Source organism: Schistocerca americana, chromosome 1, assembly GCF_021461395.2.
Source record: "Schistocerca americana isolate TAMUIC-IGC-003095 chromosome 1, iqSchAmer2.1, whole genome shotgun sequence".
NCBI lineage: Eukaryota > Metazoa > Arthropoda > Insecta > Orthoptera > Acrididae > Schistocerca > Schistocerca americana.
The window spans coordinates 738814913-738840615 of record NC_060119.1 but is presented as its reverse complement, the minus strand read 5'-3'; positions in this window follow the sequence as shown (position 1 = coordinate 738840615).

Here is a 25703-nt window from a genome sequence, read left to right as displayed (position 1 = left end):
GTCAGTCACTCAGACTGTTACCCGCCCCATTTTTATCATTACGAATACTCGTAAGCCAGGGGAGATGTTAGTAGTTTTGGATTTTTCATAATTAACCGAATTTTATGCAGCATGATAAACTTAGATTCTGCCCCCCCCCCCCTCCCCATTTCATCCACCTGTAATGATGTTCCTTTTAGTCAACGAATCCCATGTATCTTCCTGTAATGATGTTCCTTTTAGTCAACGAATCCCATGTATCTTCCTGCTGTAGCTTCTTGTTGGTTGGTTCAAATGCTTGGATACTAGGTATGTTAGCGCATATTTCATTCCAAAGCACATCCACGATTTATCCCCTCTGGGTAAACATTCCTTGCTGCTGATGATACTGACTGAAAAAACCACCCAACTTTAAGGGAGCGTATTAATAAGTTCGTTCTATTTTTTGGTACACGATGAACAAGTTAAGAAAGGGCTACTAACGAGGTTATAAATCGTTATTTCATGGAACATAATTTGATTTTTGTGTTCCTCCCATATGAACTCCGTGTTATAATCCATTCTCTGTACCGTGTGTTGAATTCATGAATAAATTTCCGTTGCATACTTGTTGTAATTTAATGGGCCACATTCTTTTAACAATTTCACACGACATTTCACTCAGCGCAGTCAGGTTATAGCAGGGCTTTACCTACTCTTAACAGTCCAAAAAAGAGAATAAGTGAACGCCTTTTAACATAAGAATCACAACAAGTATATAAAAATAAATCTATCGATGTCAAAAAAGATAAGAAATAAATGGAATTTTCAAAATACAAATTTACTAAATATTAATAGGAAATGAACTGCCTCGAGTCTGGAGTTTCATATGTATAAGCTTTTTTCCATTAATTTAGACGTAGCAGTTGCAAAATAAAGTCCCAGTTGACGAAAAACTGCTTGAATGACCCCATACTGCGTGGGTATTAGTGCGTGGCATGTGTAAAAGGAACTGGAGCATGAAATTCTGTCAAGCATCTAGGTAAGTTTCTACGATCCCAAGTGTCAAACTAAACATCACACAGTTGAAATATTCTGGGACATTCCAGTTATTCCCAAAGTTTTATAAACGGACGGAAAAAATCTTAACACCAAAAAATTAAATTATGGGTACACATTTGTCTTTGTAACATACAATCATGTCCAGAAAGAACAGAACACCTTGAACGACTAGAGATAAGATCTTCATGTTCACAGGACATATACATTAGTATGGTCTGCAGAATTGGTTAGCATTTGAAGCATATCGGCCAGCTGGTTCAAGGGCAACATCGATATCGCGACGCGGCTCTCTTTGTCGCCGTAAACCGGTCACGGAATAGTGTGACTTGAGCAGTCGCGCAGGATGCCTTGCAGACGTATTTATGAACCGTACCATCAAATCGGTGAGCTTGAAAGAGGGCGCATTAGTGTCAGGAGAGAACGTGATGCATCCATGCGGAAAATTGCTGCTCTTGTGGGACGAAGTGTATCGGGAGTGGAACGGGTGTGTGAAGAATGATTCACGGAAGGGCATAGAACACGACGAGATGGGTCAGATCGCACTGCAGGACATGCTCGTATCTGGAGCAAAAGTGGAACAGTGTAACACTTAGTACACTATCAGGAGTGAGATCCGTCGCCGTTAATTACGGCATGGGTTGCGTGCGTGTCGTCCACTTCTCCGCCTACCTTTAACGAAAGTGCAATAACATGCTAGACGGCAGTGGTGTGTGGAAAGACGCCACTAAGAACAGGAATGCCATCAGATAGTGTTTTCGGGAGAATCCAGGTTCTGTTTGTTATAAAGTGATGGTCGGATTTTGGTTCGCAGCAGACAGGGACAGCGCCATCACAGTGATTGTATTCGCAGAAGCCATACAGCGCCATCTGAAGGGTATGTCTACGGGTCACTGGATATCATTCACGTAGGCCACGCACCAACTGCGGGGCTCTGAGCACTACGGGACTTAACTTCTGAGGTCATCAGTCCCCTAGAACTTAGAACTACATAAACCTAACTAACGCAAGGACATCACACACATCCATGCCCGAGGCAGGATTCGAACCTGCGACCATAGTGGTCACGCGGCTCCAGACTGTAGTGCCTAGAACCGCTTGGCCACTCCGGCCGGCGTACCAACTGTGATTTGTGGTTGTACCAATAGCGCTCCACACCATCCCGGACAACAGTTTTCGGCAAGACCACATGTTGCTGCATGAACATGTGTTTTCTTTGTGTCACAGTATGTCAGCCTTTTGGCCTGTCGCGCCAAATCACAAGACTTGTCGTCAGCCGAAAATGTGTAGGATGTGGCGAAATGACGGGTGCAGCGCTGTGACCCAGTGCCGACCACCACAGATGAACTTTGGAAGCAGGTGAATGCAGCATGGATGGCTATACCACAGAGCGCCATTCGCACCTTATATGCGTCGGTGCCATCACGCAGGGAACAAGTTATCGCGGTCCATGGTGGACCGTGTGCCTACAAGGCAACAGGTAGCATGCTGAACCGAGGTGACTGAAATGCTAATCATTTCTGCAGAACATACTGATTTACGTGTCCCGAGAGTATGAAGTTCTGTCTCTAGTAGTTAAAGGCGTTCTGTTCTTTCTGATCATGAGTGTATTTAAGCGACTGCAAGATTATAGGTTCATGAAAACGCGAGATAAGCCATTTGAAATGTGCAATTCTGGTACATTAATAACCGGTATAGCCGCCAGACTATTGAATGCAAGCATGCAAATTTGTATGCATTGTGTTGTGTTGGTGCCAAATGTTAGTTTGTGAGACAGTGTTCCATGCCTGCTGCACGTGGTCGGTCCATATAGGGACAGCTACTGCTGTTTTGGATGACGCTGGAGTTGTCATCCGATGATGTCCCACATGTGCTCGATTGGAGACAGATCTGTAGGTGGAGCAGGTGAAGGCAAAATGTCGACCCTCTGTAGCGCATGTTGGGTTACAACAGCTGTATGTGTGCTAGCGTTATTCTGTTGAGAAATACCCCCTGGAATGGTGCTCATAAATAGCTGCACGACAGGTCGAATCACCAGACTGAGGTACAAATTTGCAATCAGGGTGGGTGGGGCAACCACAACAGTGCTCCAGCTGTTTTACGAAATCGCGCCCCAGACCATGACTCTGGGGCCATTGGCGTCTAGGACGCTGACATGTTGGTTGCGGACCCTAAACTGGCCTTCTTCTAGCCAACACAAAGCCATCATTGACACCGAGGAAGAACCATATTTCATCAGAAAACACGACAGACCTCCACTCTGCCCTTCAGTGAGCTCTCGCGTGTCACCTCTGAAGTCACAAATGGCGGTGGTTTTGGGGTCAGTGGATTGCACGCCACTGGGTGTCTTACTTGGAGCTGTCCTTGAAGTAATCGGTTTGTAGCAGTTCAGTGTGTCACTCTGGTATCAAATGAGACTCAAACTGCTGCTGAAGACGCGGTACGATGAGCCACAGCTACACGCTGAGCACAATGGTCCTCCGTCTCGGTAGCGCCACGTGGTCGTCTGAAGCCCGGTCTTCTTGCGACCGTATATTGTCGTGACCGCCACTGCCAGCAATCATGTATAGTGGCTACATTCTTACCACGTGTTTCTGCAGTATTGAAGAAGGAACAACCACCTTCTCGTAACCGTATTGCACCTCGTTCAAACTCAGCGAGTTGCTGATGATGACGTCTTTGTCGCCTTAAACGCATTCTTGAATGACATCAACTCACCACGTCCAGTCTCAAAAGTAACTAATATTCACGACCGCCGTTGTGGGGCTATTAGCGCCACTTTCATGCGGCTGGTGTGAAATTTGAAAATACACTCCTGGAAATGGAAAAAAGAACACATTGACACCGGTGTGTCAGACCCACCATACTTGCTCCGGACACTGCGAGAGGGCTGTACAAGCAATGATCACGCGCACGGCACAGCGGACACACCAGGAACCGCGGTGTTGGCCGTCGAATGGCGCTAGCTGCGCAGCATTTGTGCACCGCCGCCGTCAGTGTCAGCCAGTTTGCCGTGGCATACGGAGCTCCATCGCAGTCTTTAACACTGGTAGCATGCCGCGACAGCGTGGACGTGAACCGTATGTGCAGTTGACGGACTTTGAGCGAGGGCGTATAGTGGGCATGCGGGAGGCCGGGTGGACGTACCGCCGAATTGCTCAACACGTGGGGCGTGAGGTCTCCACAGTACATCGATGTTGTCGCCAGTGGTCGGCGGAAGGTGCACGTGCCCGTCGACCTGGGACCGGACCGCAGCGACGCACGGATGCACGCCAAGACCGTAGGATCCTACGCAGTGCCGTAGGGGACCGCACCGCCACTTCCCAGCAAATTAGGGACACTGTTGCTCCTGGGGTATCGGCGAGGACCATTCGCAACCGTCTCCATGAAGCTGGGCTACGGTCCCGCACACCGTTAGGCCGTCTTCCGCTCACGCCCCAACATCGTGCAGCCCGCCTCCAGTGGTGTCGCGACAGGCGTGAATGGAGGGACGAATGGAGACGTGTCGTCTTCAGCGGTGAGAGTCGCTTCTGCCTTGGTGCCAATGATGATCGTATGCGTGTTTGGCGCCGTGCAGGTGAGCGCCACAATCAGGACTGCATACGACCGAGGCACACAGGGCCAACACCCGGCATCATGGTGTGGGGAGCGATCTCCTACACTGGCCGTACACCACTGGTGATCGTCGAGGGGACACTGAATAGTGCACGGTACATCCAAACCGTCATCGAACCCATCGTTCTACCATTCCTAGACCGGCAAGGGAACGTGCTGTTCCGACAGGACAATGCACGTCCGCATGTATCCCGTGCCACCCAACGTGCTCTAGAAGGTGTAAGTCAACTACCCTGGCCAGCAAGATCTCCGGATCTGTCCCCCATTGAGCACGTTTGGGACTGGATGAAGCGTCGTCTCACGCGGTCTGCACGTCCAGCACGAACGCTGGTCCAACTGAGGCGCCAGGTGGAAATGGCATGGCAAGCCGTTCCACAGGACTACATCCAGCATCTCTACGATCGTCTCCATGGGAGAATAGCAGCCTGCATTGCTGCGAAAGGTGGATATACACTGTACTAGTGCCGACATTGTGCATGCTCTGTTGCCTGTGTCTATGTGCCTGTGGTTCCGTCAGTGTGATCATGTGATGTATCTGACCCCAGGAATGTGTCAATAAAGTTTCCCCTTCCTGGGACAATGAATTCACGGTGTTCTTATTTCAATTTTCAGGAGTTTACATCATGTTTCAGAGCCTACCAACTTTCGTTTATGTCGAACAACTCTTTCTTTGTGCTGAGACTTTTTTCCGTCAGTATATTAGACGAAGTTACACGAGGGGAGATCAGTATGAATCTGAATTTTTTGTTGTGAACTTTTCTCAATCAACCAATACAAAAATAGACTCACCTCATTTTTCTACACACGCTCCTTAGTTTGCCACACACTTTTGCTATCGAAATGGCGACTTTTTGATGCCATCCTCGAAGAAATATGAGAGACGTATGCGCAGCCACTTATGCACGAACCCGTCTACTTCAGAATTGTCATCAGACTAGTGTCCTCCAAGTTGTAGTCGCAGGGTGACGAATCTGGACTGTAAAGAGGATATTCCAGAGCTGCCCATTGGCTTTCCTCAGGTTTTTCCCCTCGTTCAAGCACCAGAGTGCGGTCCTGCATCATCGAAGAGAAGAATCATCAGCAGTGACGATGGCTTGAGTATTACCATAGTTTATTTCTACCGCCGAAGCGATTTTGGAAAGATTTATGGTCCAATCTTCTGCAACAACGTCATATACGGCACGAATGTTGTCTTGTGTGATGTCTGCCGATGGTCGGATTTGGTCCAGTACGTTTCCACAGCTGCCACTATCGTTTTGTCATTCATACACTTGGGTCAGCGAAAGGATTTCTTCCCCAGAGTGTGCACGGAGCCTCCTGAAAATGTCCGCTGGTTTGGTGCTTCTTTCGCGAGAAACTTGATGATCATGCGCTGCGCAACACTCTTGTGTACCTCTTGCTCTCACCACGATGCTATTCCAGACATCCCCGCCAACACTCTGTCAAGGTCGCGCTCCATTTCCGTCCACAATCACAGCCACCAGATTTAAATTCCGTTACATATTTGGTACGCCCTCAGATCTTGTCTGTCTCTCTGATTCGACATAAAGCAGATGGTAGGATGGTTCCTTTGGAACGGACTTGGCCGAGTTTCTTCCCCATTTCTTCGTAATCGAGCTTGTGCCCCGTCTCTAATGACGAGCTGCCAACGAAAAGCTAAACTCTAATTTTCCTTCCTTCCTTTTCTTGTTCGACAGTAGTAACGTACAGAAATCCGGAACGCATGAGACTGCCCCTGCTGTCTGCCTGCTTAGCTGGAAGCTACCATGCTTGCCTCCCAAGCAAGCGGGCCGGGTTCGATTCCCGGCTGGGTTGGAGATTTTCTCCTCTCGTGGACTGGATGTTGTGTTGTCCTCTTCATCATTTCATCCCAATCACCGGCGCGCAAGTCGTCCGACGTGGCGTCGAATGAAATAAGACTTGGCACTTGGCGGCCGAACTTCCCGGAATGGGCCCTCTCGGCCAACGATGCCATACGCTCATTTCCATTTGCCTCTATTGATTGCACCTGCTTTGGTGGTAGAACTCACTGACGTTTGAAACTGTAGTTCTCCCTATAGCTGACTGCATACGTTAGTTCTGAGGCCAATAAAGGACTGTGATGTTCAAATCAGTCTTCGCATTGATAACGTCTTTGCTATTCATCCATAACAAATCTTATCGCAACTATCCACACGACCTTAGTACACATAACACTTCAGTGGTTTTGTAGGCCCCACGAGAGTTCAAATGGTTCAAATGGCTCTGAGCACTATGGGACTTAACATCTGAAGTCATCAGTCCCCTAGAACTTAGAACTACTTAAACCTAAGTAACCTAAGGACATCACACACATCCATGCCCGAGGCAGGATTCGAACCTGCGACCGTAGCAGCAGCGCGGTTCCGTCCCACGAAAGAAAATGGAAATAAAACATAGTCTTCGAATTTCATCTATTAAGAAAATATCAATTGGTCTCTTTTCATTCTTTGTAGAGAAACGTAAATTAAATCCTCACTAGGATTCATTCCTGGAGGTAGAAGGAAACAGTAGTTTGTAACAGACGAAAGCCCGATAAATATTGTGGAGTTACCAAACAAAGCTCACTGCTTTCTTTTTTATATATAATCGATTCCCTTTCTTTAGTGCTGTGGTTTAATTACATTCTTATATGCGGGAAGTATCCTTTTCATAAGCACAGCTAGAGCTATAACTTTATCTGCCAAGTGGCAATGTTCGTGACATCAGATTAATTACCAATTAAAATGCAGTACGATGCTACTTGTGAGGTTCTTGACACTAGATTAATTATCAAATTACGTGCAGAAAGGCGTTACTAAATGCGTGCAGCTCTACTCCAAAAACCAGTTTCACTTCGGTTAACGGCGGAACGCGAAGGTCGCTTGTGTCGGTAGAGAATGAACACGATTATGAAGCCTAGCTGCGCACATACTGTAATGGTCTGTCAGCTGTTGCAACCAATTCAAGAAAATAAACAGCACACAACAGAAATAGTTGTAAGACACCTGAATATATCGAACAAAATGACAAGTCGAAGGGAGTTTCATCTGTACTAACGGACGAAGTTTTCTGTTGTTCCCCAATACCGATGAATAAACTGAACTCTGGCTATCCTCGTCATTTTACAATATTTTACTGATCTTACTCACAGGCGTACGTACGGCATGTCTGATTTCAGTTTTGTTTTGATAGTATGCTAAAAATTATTGTGAGTATTTGAAAAGATTACTAAACTAAAACTGCACTTGTACAACACCAAGAGTTGGTTTCCAATGTTGGCATCAACAACAACTTTGTCAAGGACTGACTGCGTATTCCTGTAAGACTGACTGCGTATTCCTGTAACTTTTCTTTGATAGCAGACTAACCGCAGATACCTGCATCATATGTGAGAGAATGAAAATGAACGCTACTAAAGGCGAGTCGGGGAAACATATTTGCAAGGGGAATCGCCAGCGGGTGGCGTGGTAGGTGCCGTGTGCGGTGTAAGATCAACTTTCTTAATATAGGAACACTGTGCCCATAACAAGTGTATTTCCCTTGCTAAAAGAGTGTTCTGCTGCTTCTGGGATCGAACTCGTAAAATAAATTGTAGACATCTCGGGAAGAAGGCTACGAACATTGTTAGTGCTATTACCTCAGTTTTAACGAGGTCGTATTGGTGACCTGCGAAAGCTGGTTGATTCTTATGGACATACTCGTATGTTCAATACGTTAGTCTTACTGTGTGCAATAGGGCGTACATTCTCGCCATCTTCATAACCTAGGCTTACGGATTTCCGCCTTGACCGCAGTATCAAATGAGCAGCCGTTGATAAACTACGACGACTATAGCATAAACTGCTGGCAGAGTTGCACTCACAGTGTCCCCTGTAGCGCGTTTGGCGTGAGATGGCCCTCGGCGTGGCTGCTTGGTGCATCCACCATGACAAACCACGTATCGCAACGACTCAGTGTTGCCCCATTTTTTGGCGACTACGGCTTTCAGTCTGTGTTGAGGCGCGTTTTTTTTTTTTCTTGTCTGGAAAGATTTGTACAGGGCTATTACAAATGATTGAAGCGATTTCATAAATTCACTGTAGCTCCATTCATTGACATATGGTCACGACACACTACAGATACGTAGAAAAACTCATAAAGTTTTGTTCGGCTGAAGCCGCACTTCAGGTTTCTGCCGCCAGAGCGCTCGAGAGCGCAGTGAGACAAAATGGCGACAGGAGCCGAGAAAGCGTATGTTGTGCTTGAAATGCACTCACATCAGTCAGTCATAACAGTGCAACGACACTTCAGGACGAAGTTCAACAAAGATCCACCAACTGCTAACTCCATTCGGCGATGGTATGCGCAGTTTAAAGCTTCTGGATGCCTCTGTAAGGGGAAATCAACGGGTCGGCCTGCAGTGAGCGAAGAAACGGTTGAACGCGTGCGGGCAAGTTTCACGCATAGTGATGTGAAAGATTCAGTGTTTAAACCTCCTCTACCAAGAAACGTGCCAGAACTGCGAGCTCGCATCAACAATGCTTTCGAACTCATTGATGGGGACATGCTGCGCCGAGTGTGGGAGGAACTTGATTATCGGCTTGATGTCTGCCGAATCACTAAAGGGGCACATATCGAACATTTGTGAATGCCTAAAAAAACTTTTTGAGTTTTTGTATGTGTGTGCAAAGCATTGTGAAAATATCTCAAATAATAAAGTTTATTGTAGAGCTGTGAAATCGCTTCAATCATTTGTAATAGCCCTGTATCTACATACACCACGGATTTTGTAGATGAATTTCTTCACACCTCGGAGCTCGGGAAATAAGTATGTTCCTCTATAGCAGCTACGCTGAAACGTCAAGCATTCCACTTTATACATAGATTATGTGTTTCCTTTGAAAGAGAAATAAACAATGCCCGTCCTTCGAAACCGTCAGTAAAGTAATTGACAGAATTGTCCATACGTTGAACATTTCTACACCGCCAGTGAAAAGAGTGTCAAATGGGATAAAGAGCGCTAACTCAGTTGAAAGTTCAGTTGTTCCGACGCCCAGAAAAACAAGGAAGAGATCACGATATGACAGGTATTGACAGCACTGATGAAAATGCAGCTAATCAGCACGTACATGGTATTGGCTTATGAATACCAATTTGTATGCAGGTAGTACGATTAGCTTCTCCACTATTTTCAATTAGGAAACGTTTAAGGAACAAATGTATTAATGGAAATCGGAGACATTGTTGCTTGGAGACGTCGTTTCCTTCGTGAGGCAAGAGTAGATATGAGCTCGAAAAAGAAGCCACTGATATTAGTTTTGTGGTAAGGGGAGGGACTGGGGAAGTAAAGCACAATTTCTTACAAAATAAGACTCAAAACTATTGAAAATCTGTTTATCAATCACTAAACATATTAACACTACCCCTTTATATTGGATAGTTACTATCTATAATTTACTTAACTGCAAGGTATAGCTTGGCTTGGATTTGTACTTATTCATTGATGTCAAGCAGGTAACGCTCACGTACATGTGGAGACTTTGTATGTACGCATTTTTCTTGCTTTTTGACCTTTAATGGTAACACAATGAAGAAACATCTCTAATTGAAGCTATAACCATATTGGTAGTTTTTAAACTCAGAAAAATTAAATGGACACCTTAGCTGCAAACAGGCGTTGATGTACTTCATTGGGGACATGTTGAAAATGTGTGCCGCCACCGGGACTCGAGCCCGGGATCTCCTGCTTACAGGGCAGACGCTCTATTCTTCTGAGCCACCGAATGCACAAAGGATGGTGCGCCTGCAGGGACTTATCCCTTGCACGCTCCCCGTGAGACCCACATTCCCAACATGTCCACACCACTACATTCGTAGTGCGCCTAATAGATGTTTGCCCATCATACTCGTTGCTCGTGGCAGATTGATCTATGAAGTCCCGTACGAGTTCGGATATAGCATGTGCGTTCGCACAAGAAGGAAATGGCCGGGAAACCATATTTTAACTATATATGACGGTAGTACCTGTTCCCGAAAGAACAGTTACCGTAGATGGCCATGCAGCTTTGCTAGAAAGGAAATGATAATTAAATGGACACCCTAGCTGCAAACAGGCGTTGATATACTACATTGGGGACATGTTCAAAATGTGTGCCCCGATCGGGTTCGAGTCATGGTCGTCTACGGTAACTGTTCTTTCGGGAACAGATACTACCGTCATATACAGAACTTAGGTTTTCAATAGCAATAAGAAAGGCGCCGAACGGCGAAATGGTTTCCGATTTCACGAGAAAGAGCTTTGGTTGCAACTGCCGATAGTCAGCGTCCATTCGTTATTCAGTCTTTCTTGAAACTGATGAACTGATACGTCAGTCTCTGCGTGTCAAAAAGTAAATCCGTATTTTCCTCTAATTATTTAAGAAAACTACAAAATAAACGACAGATGGCAAAGGACTAGGTGCAAAACTCCAGTTCCACTGTTTTGACAGGCATGAAATGCCCGCTCTGGAATGTCTCAACGCTTGTAGCTTTATGTACGGTATATTACTCAACATGAAATGTGTATTAAAAGTTTCCCTTCAGTCATGAACTCTTGCTTTCGCAACTTTATTTTCTAACGAGTTTACTCAGGTGCTCGTCGCATGTGCGGAGGTGTCGTTTACACTACGCGGCACCAGTCTGCAACAAGTGATATTATCGATCTGATAACTAAGCGTGTTGCATGATATCGCTGAAATGTTTTCCCACAACTCCAGATAACAACTGTCACCCCTTAACATCGCAGTCAGTGCTCTAATTTCCAGCTGTCATCGCGAGACATCGGATCAGAATATCCATTTATAAGACCAGGAAACTGGCAAAGCGTTGCAAAGTATTGGCGTCATAATTGGGACATCGTCGACTAACAGGAGAAAACTTTCCGGGTGTGGCGACGCCCCACACGCCGGGGCCATTCTAAATAGAGAGAGGGAGAGAGCGGAAAGGGCTGGGGTATCCTGGTGACTTTGGAATGTTTAAAATGCTTTCGAGCAATCTGTTGATGACCACCTATTTTATAAAAATGTGAGTAGAAGAGAGGGGGGCGGGGGCGGAGGGGTTCATAAAGGGAACAGTGAAGAAAGCAAACGTTGGAATAGGCGACGCAAAGACTGTAATAAATTAGAAAATTGTGGGGAAACTTGCGATGGAATAAGGCGCGTGCATTAGGGGCTTAAATGCTGTTGTATTATGCTTGTGCGTACGAATTACGTAACGTCACAAACCTCCAGCCTGAGGTCGACTTCGTACTACTTAAAATGGACACTCACCTATACCTTTACTTCTGTGACCTGCCGCTCAAAGCATACAACCAACGCTCTGCATATAGAATATGAAACGACATCAGAAGGAAGTAACGCCAAGGTCGCCAGCGGGTTTCCAACCCACAGTTAGTGAAACTAAGTTAGGATAAGGCTGTTTTCTCTCTTAAGTTGTCACACCTGGTTACAATACATCTTGATTAACTTTGCAGAAGCATTATTAGCACTAAAACGAACTGATCCTGAATAGGCAAAACCAACGCCAATGGAGCAACGTTGTTGGTACACAACATCTCATCAGTGATATACAGTACTATAGTCAAACCTGTCCGCCATTTCGCGAGTGCCTAAGAAATTTTGAGCGCCCACCGCTTCGCGTGCCAGGATGAAGTACTTTTACATTCGGTATCGTCCTATGAACAGCTCACACAGCACAATTTTTGTGTCAGCTATGAGGGGCTGGTACCTACTTCCAAGCTGCTTTAATTTTTGATGTAATTTTAACTGTGACTTTCAAAAAGTAATTATTCTATCAAGATGACTTTGTGGTAGACTGACACTTTCTGCCTGTATGTCTTGAATGCAGGAAATATTTTTTTTTTAATTTTCGTTACAGCCATCTATGGGATACGTTTACACAACTTCCCTCACTTTCTAAAGTTCTGTTCCTTCCTCGCCGGCTGTGGTGGCCAAGCGGTTAAAGGCGCTACAGTCTGGAACCGCGCGGCCGCTACGGTCGCAGGTTCGAATCCTGCCTCGGGCATGGATGTGTGTGATGTCCTTAGGTTAGTTCGGTTTAAGTAGTTCTATGTTCTAGGGGACTGATGACCTTAGAAGTTAAGTCCCATAGTGCTCAGAGCCATTTGAACCATTTTTTGTTCCTTCCTCTTTCGCCAATACTCCTTCATCCGTTGGTTCACTGGTGCAGGTTCTTCTGCCGAGAATACTCTGTTCTTCCTCGTTTTCTCCTTGAAGAAATCCTTCACCTCCGCAACCTTTTTCCTAAAGATCTGCCTATTCACAATTTCTTCTGCCGTGATCCCACATTCTTCTATATGCCAGTGCACATCTTTAACCCATGGAACTTGTGTCTTCCTGATCTCCTAGAAGAGAAGAATCTTGTTGGTAAGCCTCTCTGATTCCATTCTTTTAATATATCCACAGAAATACAGTCTTCTTTTCTTCATTGTGGTGATGATATTTTCAAATCGTTGATAAAGTTCTTGATTTGATCTTAGGTGAACCGTAAATTCATTATATATTTTTCTGGGCCCAAGAATCTTTCTAAGGAATTTCCTTTCTTTCTTTTCCTAGTCTGAAAGTCCCTTCCTGGCTATTGTCTCTGATGCACATAAACATTCAGGTTTGACGACTGTGCCGTAGTGTTGGAATTTGGCCTGGTATGGAGTGATTTAGATTTGTTTGTGTTCTGACACAATCTGATTGTTGTTTCCATTTTTCTTGCCCGTTCTTCAGTTGCTGCATTTTTGTTGTTGTTTGGAGTCAAAATCTTACTCTTTTGATGTCGCCATACTTGGTCCTCACTGTCCAGAAAGGATCAGTGGTATTTATGTTAATATATTTTGTCTTCTCAAAAGATTTTTGCAATCTTGCTTTCACTGCTGTTTCCTTGAAGACTGCAATCTGTTTAGTTGCAATTTGAAGATTCTCTGCCAACGCGACGCATTGAAATGTAAGCCCAGACTGTTTGCGGCTTAGCCTAGTGCCATTTGGAAAGCTGAACTGACTTTTCTTTTCGCCATTCCCTGATAACTTTTTCTAAAACACAGTTGAACAAGATCGGAGAGAGATTGTCTTCTTGTCTCAAACCTGTTTTGATTTCAAACGGCTCTGACAGTTCTCCTAAAAATTTCATTTGTGATCGGTTGTTTGTTAGTGTTTGCTGAATAAGCCTCGTTGTCTTATAATATATTCCAAATTCTTTCACCACTTCTATTAATGTGTCTCAATCTATCGAGTCGTACGCCTTTTTAAAGTCCACGAATGTCGTGATCACTTTCATGTCAGCTGCTAGTGTCTTTGTTTTGATTATGGTTTTGGTGGTAAAGATCTGCTCTGCAGACGGTCTTCCTGTCCTAAGGCCGGCTTGATAATCACCTAGTTGTTGATCTATGTGCTGTTCTGTTCTATGTTTGAGAGCAATGGCAAGGATCTTGTATGCTACTGGTAGAAGTGATATTCCTCTATATTGAAATCAATCCGACCAGCTACAAATCCCAAATACTCGAGCAGTACTGAAGAATAGGTCGCACCAGCGTCCTATATGCGGTCTCCTTTACAGGTGAACCACTCTTTCCTACAGTTCTCCCAATAAACCGAAGTCGACCATTCTCCTTCTTTACCACAACTCTCACATGCTCGTTCCACCTCAAAGCTTTCCTAGATATTTACTAAAATCCTTTCAATTTGATGTGTTTATAGACATCCTTTCTGCGGGAAACAAACCCAGCTGAAAAAGCCACCAGATATATAAAAGCAATGGGAGTCTTTAGTAATGTAATGAGACCTTCCCTAGTCTAGAAGCACACCAGGAAATGCCTCTACAAGAACTTTGCAAGGCCTGTGCTGAGCTATGGCAGCAAATCTGGATAATAAAGGCAGAAGTCTAAAATACTAACAGCTTGTGAAATGAAATTCTTGACATGAGCAGCTGCTTACATCAAAGGGAATCAGAAAGTGAATGCACATGTGCCGAAGGAACTTAAAATGAAATCCATCACATATTATATACAGAGTTACCAAAATAACTCGAGGAAACGTCTACAGCGAAAAAACTCAATGAGGATTCCAAAATCGATGCTACACTGCCACCCAACTGTGTAACATCGCTAGGTCGACCAATGAAAATACGGCAGGAGAACGTCTCGACGAGACCATAATTGGGTCAGGAGGCCTAATACTTGGAAGATAGTTGATGATGATGATTTAGGTGCTATCAACACTGTAGGGGCTTTTGGTTTTGAGAGGATTACGTGCATTGATAATTTCGTAGTCAGATCAGGGACTGACTTTAAAAAATGGTTCAAATGGCTCTAAGCACTATGAGACTCAACTGCTGAGGTCATTAGTCCCCTAGAACTTAGAACTAGGTAAACCTAACTAACCTAAGGACATCACAAACATCCATGCCCGAGGCAGGATTCGAACCTGCGACCGTAGCGGTCTTGCGGTTCCAGACTGCAGCGCCTTTAACCGCACGGCCACTTCGGCCGGCGGGACTGACTTTGATTTGGCTATATGACCGTGGGATTGCTTCCAAAATATAGTCTGTTTCCTTATCCCCTGAACTCTCCACATCAGTATTTTGAACTTATAAGAAATGATTGCTAAGGATGTTAGGCCTATATCCCCACTACTGCTTATATGGCTGACTTATTTGACAACTCAGTCGTTACGTTACTCAGCCGATTTTTTTGTTTCTATTGTATTCCTCACTAACTTTAATTTTATTATGGAATTTTTTAATTTCATACGCCACATAAAGGCTTTTGTTTTCGTTCGTTGATGCTGTATCATACTCCTGCCTCTTTGCTAGTACTGACCATTCCAAGCTTTTTTTGCGTAATGACATTATAAGGCGTTTGGCAACTCAGGGTAGTTTGGTATCAAATTTGTTCAAAGGATTTGTCGACCTGGCGCTCGAGAATGTACGATCGTGTAACATGTTGGAAATTTTCAGGAATATATGTGTAAGCTATAGGGAAACACGAGTAATTTACAACACAGGGTGAGGCAGCTAACTCATAACACCCTTTGTATCTCCCCAACCGTAATAGATACAAAGATGCCGTTTGGACAGTGAATTTCAGTGACAGGGGCTACTTGAATACATCACATTTCATGTTTGTGCTATTTTTTATTACAGAGATATGAGGCCATCTTTGGTTTTTTAAAATGAAACCCTATGTTAAATTTTAGTGTAACTTGATGGGCTTAAAAAGACGGTTTCAAATATGCGTATATCATAATATTTCGGCGAATAGTTTTTGAGACACTGATATGTCTCGTATCGTGTTCGTCCTACGAAGCGGCGTTGTCCAATGCGACCTGTCCTGTTGTGTAGAGTACATGGTAAACGTCGCGAGTCCGTCCTTACACAAAAACGCCCATTTACCCGACAATAGTAATACATACTGCGATATTTTCCCCAAAAATTAACTGATGATGTCGCTCAAATATTATTCAGTTATTTGACAACAGTGATACCAAAATAGTAGCCAACATACGGTATTAAAATACTACAAGATGTTAATAGATTTTAAGTAATATAAATACAAATGTAAATGAAAAGGCCCTTATTGGTCACAATTATTTCGTACGTATTTCTTTTATAATTGAAAATATTTACTATTGATCAGAATACGAAGCAAATACACACAAAGATGCAAAATACATACTGTACATGATACAAAACTTTACTGAAGCATGTGCTCAAAATGCTTCCCCTCTGCTGCAATGCACATTTAAAGTCGCCGTTTGAATGATTTGTGAACGGCTGCGAGGGTGTCACGTGAGATATTAGCGCACGCTTCGATGATACGTTGCTTCATATCGTCTGGCGTAGTTGGTATTTGAGCATACACTTTATGTTTGATTTCTCCCCGCAGAAAAAAAAAAAAAATCAAGAGGGGTCAAATCAGGAGACCGGGCTAGCCGCTTCAAATGGTTCAAATGGCTCTGAGCACTATGGGACTTAACTTCTGAGGTCATCAGTCCCCTAGAACTTAGAACTACTTAAACCTAACTAACCTAAGGACATCACACACATCCATGCCCGAGTCAGGATTCGAACCTGCGACCGTGGCGGTCGCGCGGTTCCAGACTGTAGCGCCTAGAACCGCTCGGCCACCCCGGCCGGCCCCGGCAACTTCACTTTAGCACGTCGTCCAATCCAACAATCCGGGAACTTTTCGTTTAACAGCTCTGTAGCCACACAAGAAGAGTGAGCAGGACAGCCGTCAATGTTCGAACCACATGGTTCAAATGGCTCTGAGCACTATGGGACTTAACATCTATGGTCATCAGTCCCCTCGAACCACATGCACTGACGCGTTGTTAGTGGTACCTCTTCCAGCAAAATGAGCAGATCGTTTCGCAGGAACTGTGCCTAGATATCGCCATTTAGTTTACCCGGAATGACGTACGGCCCCACAATGACATTTCCGACGATGCTGCACCACACGTTTACACTCCACGGTTGCTGATGCTGTACCTGTCGAAGCCAATGAGGGTTCTCTATCGACCAGTAATGCACATTATGCAAATTCACATTACCGTGGTTGGTGAAAGTCGCTTAATCAGTAAAAAGCACCCGTTGAAAAAACGTTGGATCATCTTGTAGGCGCTGCGGAGCAAACCGGCAAAATTCCTGGCGCCGTTCGAAATCCACACCGAAGAGTGCTTGATGTAATGAGAGGTGAAACGAGTGAAATCTATGCCGGTGCAATATGCGTAGACCACTTCTATGACTTATACTACATTCCGAGGCGATACGTCGCTACGAAACAGTAGGGTCGTTATGCGCCAACGCTAGAACGCCCTATTCATGTACAGCGCCACTTGCAGTTTTCTGCGTTGTCCTCTGTATGGCGTTCCATGATCCCGATTCAAGTAGTTTCTTGCAAATACGTGCAAGAAGCTGGGGTGCAGGACGCTCACGATCAGGATACAGCTCTCCATATCGCTTTATTGCTCTAACAGCATTTCTTCTGCTTTCACCATACACTAGAAGCGTATCTAACTTTTCTTCGTTGGTGTACACGTCTGCTCCAAGAAACTGTGATGGAAATGCAATGTCTCATTACCCCAGCAGCACATTTATACCCTTCTCTCCAGCTATCTCGTGCGTAACTTCGCCGCGTTTTCGAGAAGCAGGAAAACAACGCCTTCCCTGTTATTCCTCAGTGGACAACAGGAAAGGTCGCACTGGACAACGCCGCTTCGAAGGACGAATACGATATGGGAACATATCTGTGTCTCATAAACTGTTCGCCTAAATGTTATGATACAAACATATTTAAAACCGTCTTCATGTTACGCTAAAATTTAACATAGGATTCCATTTAAAAAAAAACACACACAGATGGCCTCATATATCTGTAATAAAAAATAGCACAAACATGAAATGTGATGTATTAAAGGAGCCAATGTCCGAGAAATTCACTGTAAAAAAAAAAAATAATAAAAAAAAAGTTCAAGTGGCTCTGAGCACTATGAGACTTGCCTTCTGAGGTCATCAGTCCCCTAGAACCTAGAGCTACTTAAACCTAACTAACCTAAGGGCATCACACACATCCATGCCCGAGGTAGGATTCGAATCTGCTACCGTAGCGGTCGCGCGGTTACAGACTGTAGCGCCTAGAACCGCTCGGCCACTCCAGCCGGCGTTTACTGTCCAAACGGCATCTTTCTAACCCTGTACATACAAAGGACCAAGAGAGAAAAACAAGTGCTCGGATTAGAAAGGGTATAAGACACGGATGTAGTATTTCGCTCCTCCTGTTCGACTGATCCATCGAAGAAATAATGACAGAAATAAAAGAAAGGTTTAGCAGCTGGATCAAAATTCGGGGTGAAAGGATATCAGTCATAAGATTTTCAGATAATATTGCTATCCTCAATGTTAATGAGGAATAACTGCAGGATCTGTTGAATTGAATGATCATTTTAATGAACACCCACTTTAGTCTGAGAGCAAACAGAATAAAGAAGTGAGGAGTAGCGGAAATGAGATTAGCGATACGGTTAATATCAAAGTTAGGATCATGAAGCAGACGAATTGCAAGAATTCTGGGACTTTAGAAGTAAAATAACACAAGAGGGATGGAGGTGGGAGTACATAAACAGCAAATTGGGACAAACAGAGAGGACATTCAAGGCCAAACATCGTCGTTAATTTGAGGGAGGAATTGCTAAGAATGTACGGCTGTAACACAGAATTGTATGGAAGTAAATCATGGATTGTGGGAAAACCGGAAAAGAGGAGAATCTAGGCATTTGAGATATGGTGCCACAGAATAATATTGAAAATTAGGTGAAGTGGTAAGGTAAGGAATGAAGAGGGTTTTAGCAGAATCGGCGAAGAATCGAATTTATGGAAAAAAATTGATAAAGAGAAGGGACAGGATGATAGAACATACGCTAAGACATCCCGGAATAGCTTACGTGGTACCTGAGAGAGTTGTAGAGGGTAAAAACTGTAGTGAAAGGCAGAATTGGATTATACTCAAGGCGTAGGTTCCAAGTATTATTGTGCGATAAAGAGGATGGCACAGGAGAGGAATTCGCGGCGGACTGCTTGAGACGAATCAGAAGACTAAAAAGTATCAGGGTCAGAGAACCTTTGGAAAACGTTTATTTTATTCATTAGGTCTTTACCTAAAACACAATTTGAAGCGCCCAAGAAACTGGTATGGGCTTGCCTATTCAAATACAGAGAAATGTAAACAGGTAAAATACGGCGCTGCAGTCGGCAATGTCTATATAAGGCAACGAGTGTCTTGTACAGTTGTTAGATCGGTTACTGCTGCTACAATGGCAAATTATCAAGATTTAAGTGAGTTTCAACGTGGTGTCATAGTCAGCGCGAGATCGATGGGACACAGCATCTCGGAGGTGGCAATGAAGTGGAGTTTGTCCCGTACGACCATTTCACGAGTGTATTGTGAATATCATGAATCTGTTAAAACATCAAATCTCCGACATCGCTCCCCAGATTGCTGCAGAATTCAATGCTGGGCCTTCAACAAGTATCAGCGTGCAAACCATTCAACGAAACACAATCGATATGGGCTTTCGGAGCCGAAGGCCCACTCGTGTACCCTTGATGACTGCACATCACAGAGATTTACGCCTCGCCTGGGCCCGTCAACACCGACTTTCGAGTGCTGATGACTAAAGCATGCTGCCCAGTCGGACGAGTCTCATTTCAAATTGTATCGAGCGGATGGACGTCTACGGGTATGGAGACAGTCTCATAAATGCATGATCCATGCATGTCAGCAGGGGACTTTTAAAGCTTGTGGAGGCTCTGTAGAGGTGTGGGGCGTGTACAGTTGGAGTGATATGGGGCGCCTGATACGTCTAGATACGACTCTGACAGGTGACATGTACACTCTTTGACATAAAACTCGACCGGGGGCCGGCCGCTGCAGACGCCAAGTCCGCGCCGATCGCGACATGGGACAAATAAACTGGCCAACTCGCTAATTCTCTAAGTCCGGCAATCTGCACAATCTGGCAACACTGTAGGCTGCGGCACTTCCTGGAGGAAGTCTTGGCACATATAAGAGAAACCATACACAGATTTCGCCCGTGGTATAGCGGTACCGTGCGTTGTTTCTGTTTACAATGTCTGTGGATCGGAACTAGCTGCCACAAAAAAAAATGTTATAGCCTCTTCCAACTGAATGTTGACGACATGAATGTAATGGTAATGCAAATTCAATCTATTTCACTTTCTATCACACCGATAACAAACTTTTATCCAGTAACCATTTTGCGGCAGATTTCTTGCAGAGTGTCCTCCTCTGGACATCGCATGCAGCAAAGCTCCGGCATCCATTTGCTGGCTACTGGCAGCGGTCGTGGCGACAGCAGCGGCACAGCACTCCCCCGTTCTTTATCAAAAGCGCCTGCTACTGCTCATCACTTTTGATAATTTAAAACACTTTATTATTATTAAATGATGCTCCATAGAAGATTTCTACGATTTCCATTCACGCCCGAAAGCAACATAAACTGACGCCCTGATTAGTAGATGGGTACTGTATTACATTCAAAAATGTTCAAATATGTGCGAAATCTTATGGAACTTAGCTGCTGAGGTCATCAGTCCCTAAGCTTACACACTACGTAATCTAAATTATCCTAAGGACAAACACACACACCCATGCCTGAGGGGGACTCAAACCTCCACCGGGACCAGCCGCACAGTCCATGACTGTATTACATTAATCGCCAAGAGCTGCGTATGGTTCGAAATTAATTTGACAGACTTAGACGAAATTAAACCATCTCACAACATTCGATGAATTTATAAATGATTCATACCTCTTTCTTTTCCTTTCAAAGTCCATTATTTGTGCAACTTTTGGCCAATATTCGGATGTTTTCGTCTAGCCAGAGTGAGCGTTTGTGGTGTAAAGTGTCTTACAGTTTTTGTTTCATTTCTTATGGTAAGTCTATGCGATAAACTGTGTAAATACCTTGCAATGCATGCTCTGTAGCAGTGCAGGAACACTGAACATGTGGAGTTCCATGTATGGATTCATTAAGTATTTAACGTTGATCGGAAGTGATAGTTAAGGTCATCAAATTTAAACCAGAAAGAGTTATCGATTTTGAGGCTTCATAGAATGGAAAGGAATTACTAACGCCGGTGTCAGCAAACGTCTACAGTTAAATGCTATTACAAAATTTAGGAGGGAGGAAGTATATTTATCTACATGTTCACTTCATAGACAACCTCCTGACATGTTAGACCTATATGACGAACAAAGCTCAAATTCGAATCGTTGATAGTAGGTTTGAATCTTTTCGGAAACTATTTTACAGTGAAGCACCTTGGCATTTGCAAAACAGACATTCATGATATTAACATAATGTACTAAGTCGAAATTGCAAGAAGATTTATCTGTTAAGCTTTCTTCAGATTTATCAGTTTGCAACTTTATTAGTTAAAATGGAAAATAAAACGTTTTGTGCCCCGTCCGTCACCGAGATTGGAACTGTCATTTCATATAGCACCAGCATCGCAACGCATAAGGGAATTGCTGAGCCAACGAGACACTGGCGGCAACAGGTGGACTATAGTCATTGCGATATTGCCTGAGCCTCAAAACGCAACATTAAACACACAAACAGGTGTTACTTATGTGAAGAATGCCGTTCTTGGAGTCCAGAAATTAAATATACTTTGTGTCTCATCTTACAGTGGATTATATCGTATGAGTCTTCGATGTGAAAAACGAATTCCAAGTGAATTTAGCTACGTAATGCCGGCCTACACCCGGAAGTAAATGCACTCTCTCAGTGTTGACAAATAATTGCTACGACGCTGCCAATTCTCATCTCTCTTACGAGACAGCTCTTTAGCGAAATGCTTGTCGTGATTGTCCGATTCGGTTCTTCAGAGGGGAGACGCGCGCGCACGTTTGGTTTTTTAGCGGCGTTCTCCCCTGATAGTTTCTGACGTCGCCTTGTGGACTATGTATACATTTGAGGCATTCAATTATCATTAATCCAGAATGAATTAAGTTTCAGCTTCCGGCGTGGACGGAGGCTGTTGACGCCGACATTATATCATTACAACGCAGGGAAAGTAAAACGGATGATTCAGTGTTTCTCATTCAGCATAAAGCATGTGAAATAATTTTCCGTAGCGTTCATAATCATTTCAAAATACAAACGAAGTAAAAATACATCGAAATCTTATTTTAATTGAATATAATCTAAGATATCAAACACCTTGCACCTCGGTGTCGAATGTGTCCACGTGCAATCTTTTGCAGCATACATATAGAATATCATGATTACCACGAGTCTTAATAAATATGGTAGTATCGATGGAAGCAAGAAGAGAAGCAATCAACAAATATTTGATTCCACATAGCATTCATTTCATTTGAGATTTAAGAAGAGGTAAAGCGGGATATTACTTTCGTTAACACGGAAGATATGCCGCACATGGACAACGAGGAAGTCTGTGCCTTCGTAAGTTTCCTCCTTGAAATGTGTATGCACTATTATATACTAAGTAGCCTGATCATTGTTTCCGTGGTGATGTTATCCTCTTGTTTGGCCCCTAAACGATAATTCATGATGCAGACCGCTGTCCCCCCCCCCCCCCCCCCCTCGAGGTTTAGGTCTCCAAACTAAACCGCTTATTATCCACTGGCATAATATATTCAGACAGCATCAGCACAAGACATCAAACAAAGCCTCCGTTTAATATCTTGCGTAATGACTGTCGTTTCTTTCTTAATAGTGGTCCTCGACAAAGCATTTTAACGAAGTTTATATTTGTGTGTGACAGATAACTGAAAAAAGATATTCTTTTATTTTGTCAGTCTTCCTTTCTCCACTGAGTTGTAAAGTGTTCACTTTATAAAACGCGTAGTAGTGTCACAAAGGCAACTGTCGCTATTCAGTCGCAGTGGAATCGAGAGAGTAGGGTGCGTGTGGTTGCACTGATTGAGCATGGCAACTATTCAGCATCAGAACCTGGAGAAAAGTGTGGAGTACCGGCAAGAACAGCTAGACGCTGGTAGAAAGGATACAAGGATAGTGGCTATATAGGGCGGAAAAGAGGAAGTGGACGGCTCCGTGTGTCTACCGCAGCAGATGATCAACGTGTTTTGGAGAATATACGTGCTAATCCATTCCTCAGTAGCCGTGCCCTGAAAGATCTATCTCAGTTTCCCGGCAGCGGAAAGACTGTTACGAGGAGACTGAAAGACGTCGGATTATATTGTCGGAGAGCTGTTGTTGTTGTGGTCTTCAGTCCTGAGACTGGTTTGATGCAGCTCTCCATGCTACTCTATCCTGTGCAAGCTTCTTCATCTCCCAGTACCTACTGCAACCTACATCCTTCTGAATCAGCTTAGTGTATTCATCTCTTGGTCTCCCTCTACGATTCTTACCCTCCACGCTGCCCTCCAATGCTAAATTTGTGATCCCTTGATGCCTCAAAACGTGTCCTACCAACCGATCCCTTCTTCTAGTCAAGTTGTGCCTCAAGCTTCTCTTCTCCCCAATCCTATTCAGTACCTCCTCATTAGTTATGTGATCTACCCACCTTATCTTCAGCATTCTTCTGTAGCACCACATTTCGAAAGCTTCTATTCTCTTCTTGTCCATACTAGTTATCGTCCATGTTTCACTTCCATACATGGCTACACTCCATACAAATACTTTCAGAAACGACTTCCTGACACTTAAATCTATACTCGACATTAACAAATTTCTCTTCTTCAGAAACGATTTCCTTGCCATTGCCAATTTACATTTTATATCCTCTCTACTTCGACCATCATTAGTTATTTTACTCCCTAAATAGCAAAACTCCTTTACTACTTTAAGTGTCTCATTTCCTAATCTAATTCCCTCAGCATCACCCGATTTAATTTGACTACATTCCATTATCCTCGTTTTGCTTTTGTTGATGTTTATCTTGTATCCTCCTTTCAAGACGCTGTCCATTCCGTTCAACTGCTTTTCCAAGTCCTTTGCTGTCTCTGACAGAATTACAATGTCATCGGCGAACCTCAAAGTTTTTACTTCTTCTCCATGAATTTTAATGCCTACTCCGAATTTTTCTTTTGTTTCCTTTACTGCTTGCTCAATATACAGATTGAATAACATCGGGGAGAGGCTACAACCCTGTCTCACTCCTTTCCCAACCACTGCTTCCCTTTCATGCCCCTCGACTCTTATAACGGCCATCTGGTTTCTGTACAAATTGTAAATAGTTTTTCGCTCCCTGTATTTTACCCCTGCCACCTTTAGAATGTGAAAGAGAGTATTCCAGTCAACATTGTCAAAAGCTTTCTCTAAGTCTACAAATGCTAGAAACGTAGGTTTGCCTTTTCTTAATCTTTCTTCTAAGATAAGGCGTAAGGTCAGTACTGCCTCACGTGTTCCAGCATTTCTATGGAATCCAAACTGATCTTCCCCGAGGTCGGCTTCTGCTACTTTTGCCATTCGTCTGTAAAGAATTCGCGTTAGTATTTTGCAGCTGTGACTTATTAAACTGATAGTTCTGTAATTTTCACATCTGTCAACACCTGCTTTCTTTGGGATTGGAATTATTATATTCTTCTTGAAGTCTGAGGGTATTTCACCTGTCTCATACATCTTGCTCACCAGATGGTAGCGTTTTGTCAGGACTGGCTCTCCCAAGGCCGTCAGTAGTTCTAATGGAATGTTGTCTACTCCCGGGGCCTTGTTTCGACTCAGGTCTTTCAGTGCTCTGTCAAACTCTTCACGCAGTATCGTATCTCCCATTTCATCATCATCTACATCCTCTTCCATTTCCATAATATTGTCCTCAAGTACATCGCCTTTGTATAAACCCTCTATATACTCCTTCCACCTTTCTGCCTTCCCTTCTTTGCTTAGAACTGGGTTGCCATCTGAGCTCTTGATATTCATACAAGTGGTTCTCTTCTCTCCAAAGGTCTCTTTAATTTTCCTGTAGGCAGTATCTATCTTACCCCTAGTGAGACAAGCCTCTACATCCTTACATTTGTCCTCTATCCATCCCTGCTTAGCCATTTTGCACTTCCTGTCGATCTCATTTTTGAGACGTTTGTATTCCTTTTTGCCTGCTTCATTTACTGCATTTTTATATTTTCTCCTTTCATCAATTAAATTCAATATTTCTTCTGTTACCCAAGGATTTCTATTAGCCCTCGTCTTTTTACCTACTTGATCGTCTGCTGCTTTCACTAGTTCATCCCTCAGAGCTACCCATTCTTCTTCTACTGTATTTCTTTCCCCCATTCCTGTCAATTGTTCCCTTATGCTCTCCCTGAAACTCTCTACAACCTCTCGTTCTTTCAGTTTATCCAGGTCCCATCTCCTTATATTCCCACCTTTTTGCAGTTTCTTCGGTTTCAATCTGCAGTTCATAACCAACATATTGTGGTCAGAATCCATATCTGCTGTTATAAAGCAGCAATTAACCGATTATCAGAGGGCTGACCGCATGGCTTTTTCAGCAGAATATATCGACTTTGACTGGAGTAGAGTAATCTTTTCGGCTGATAAAAT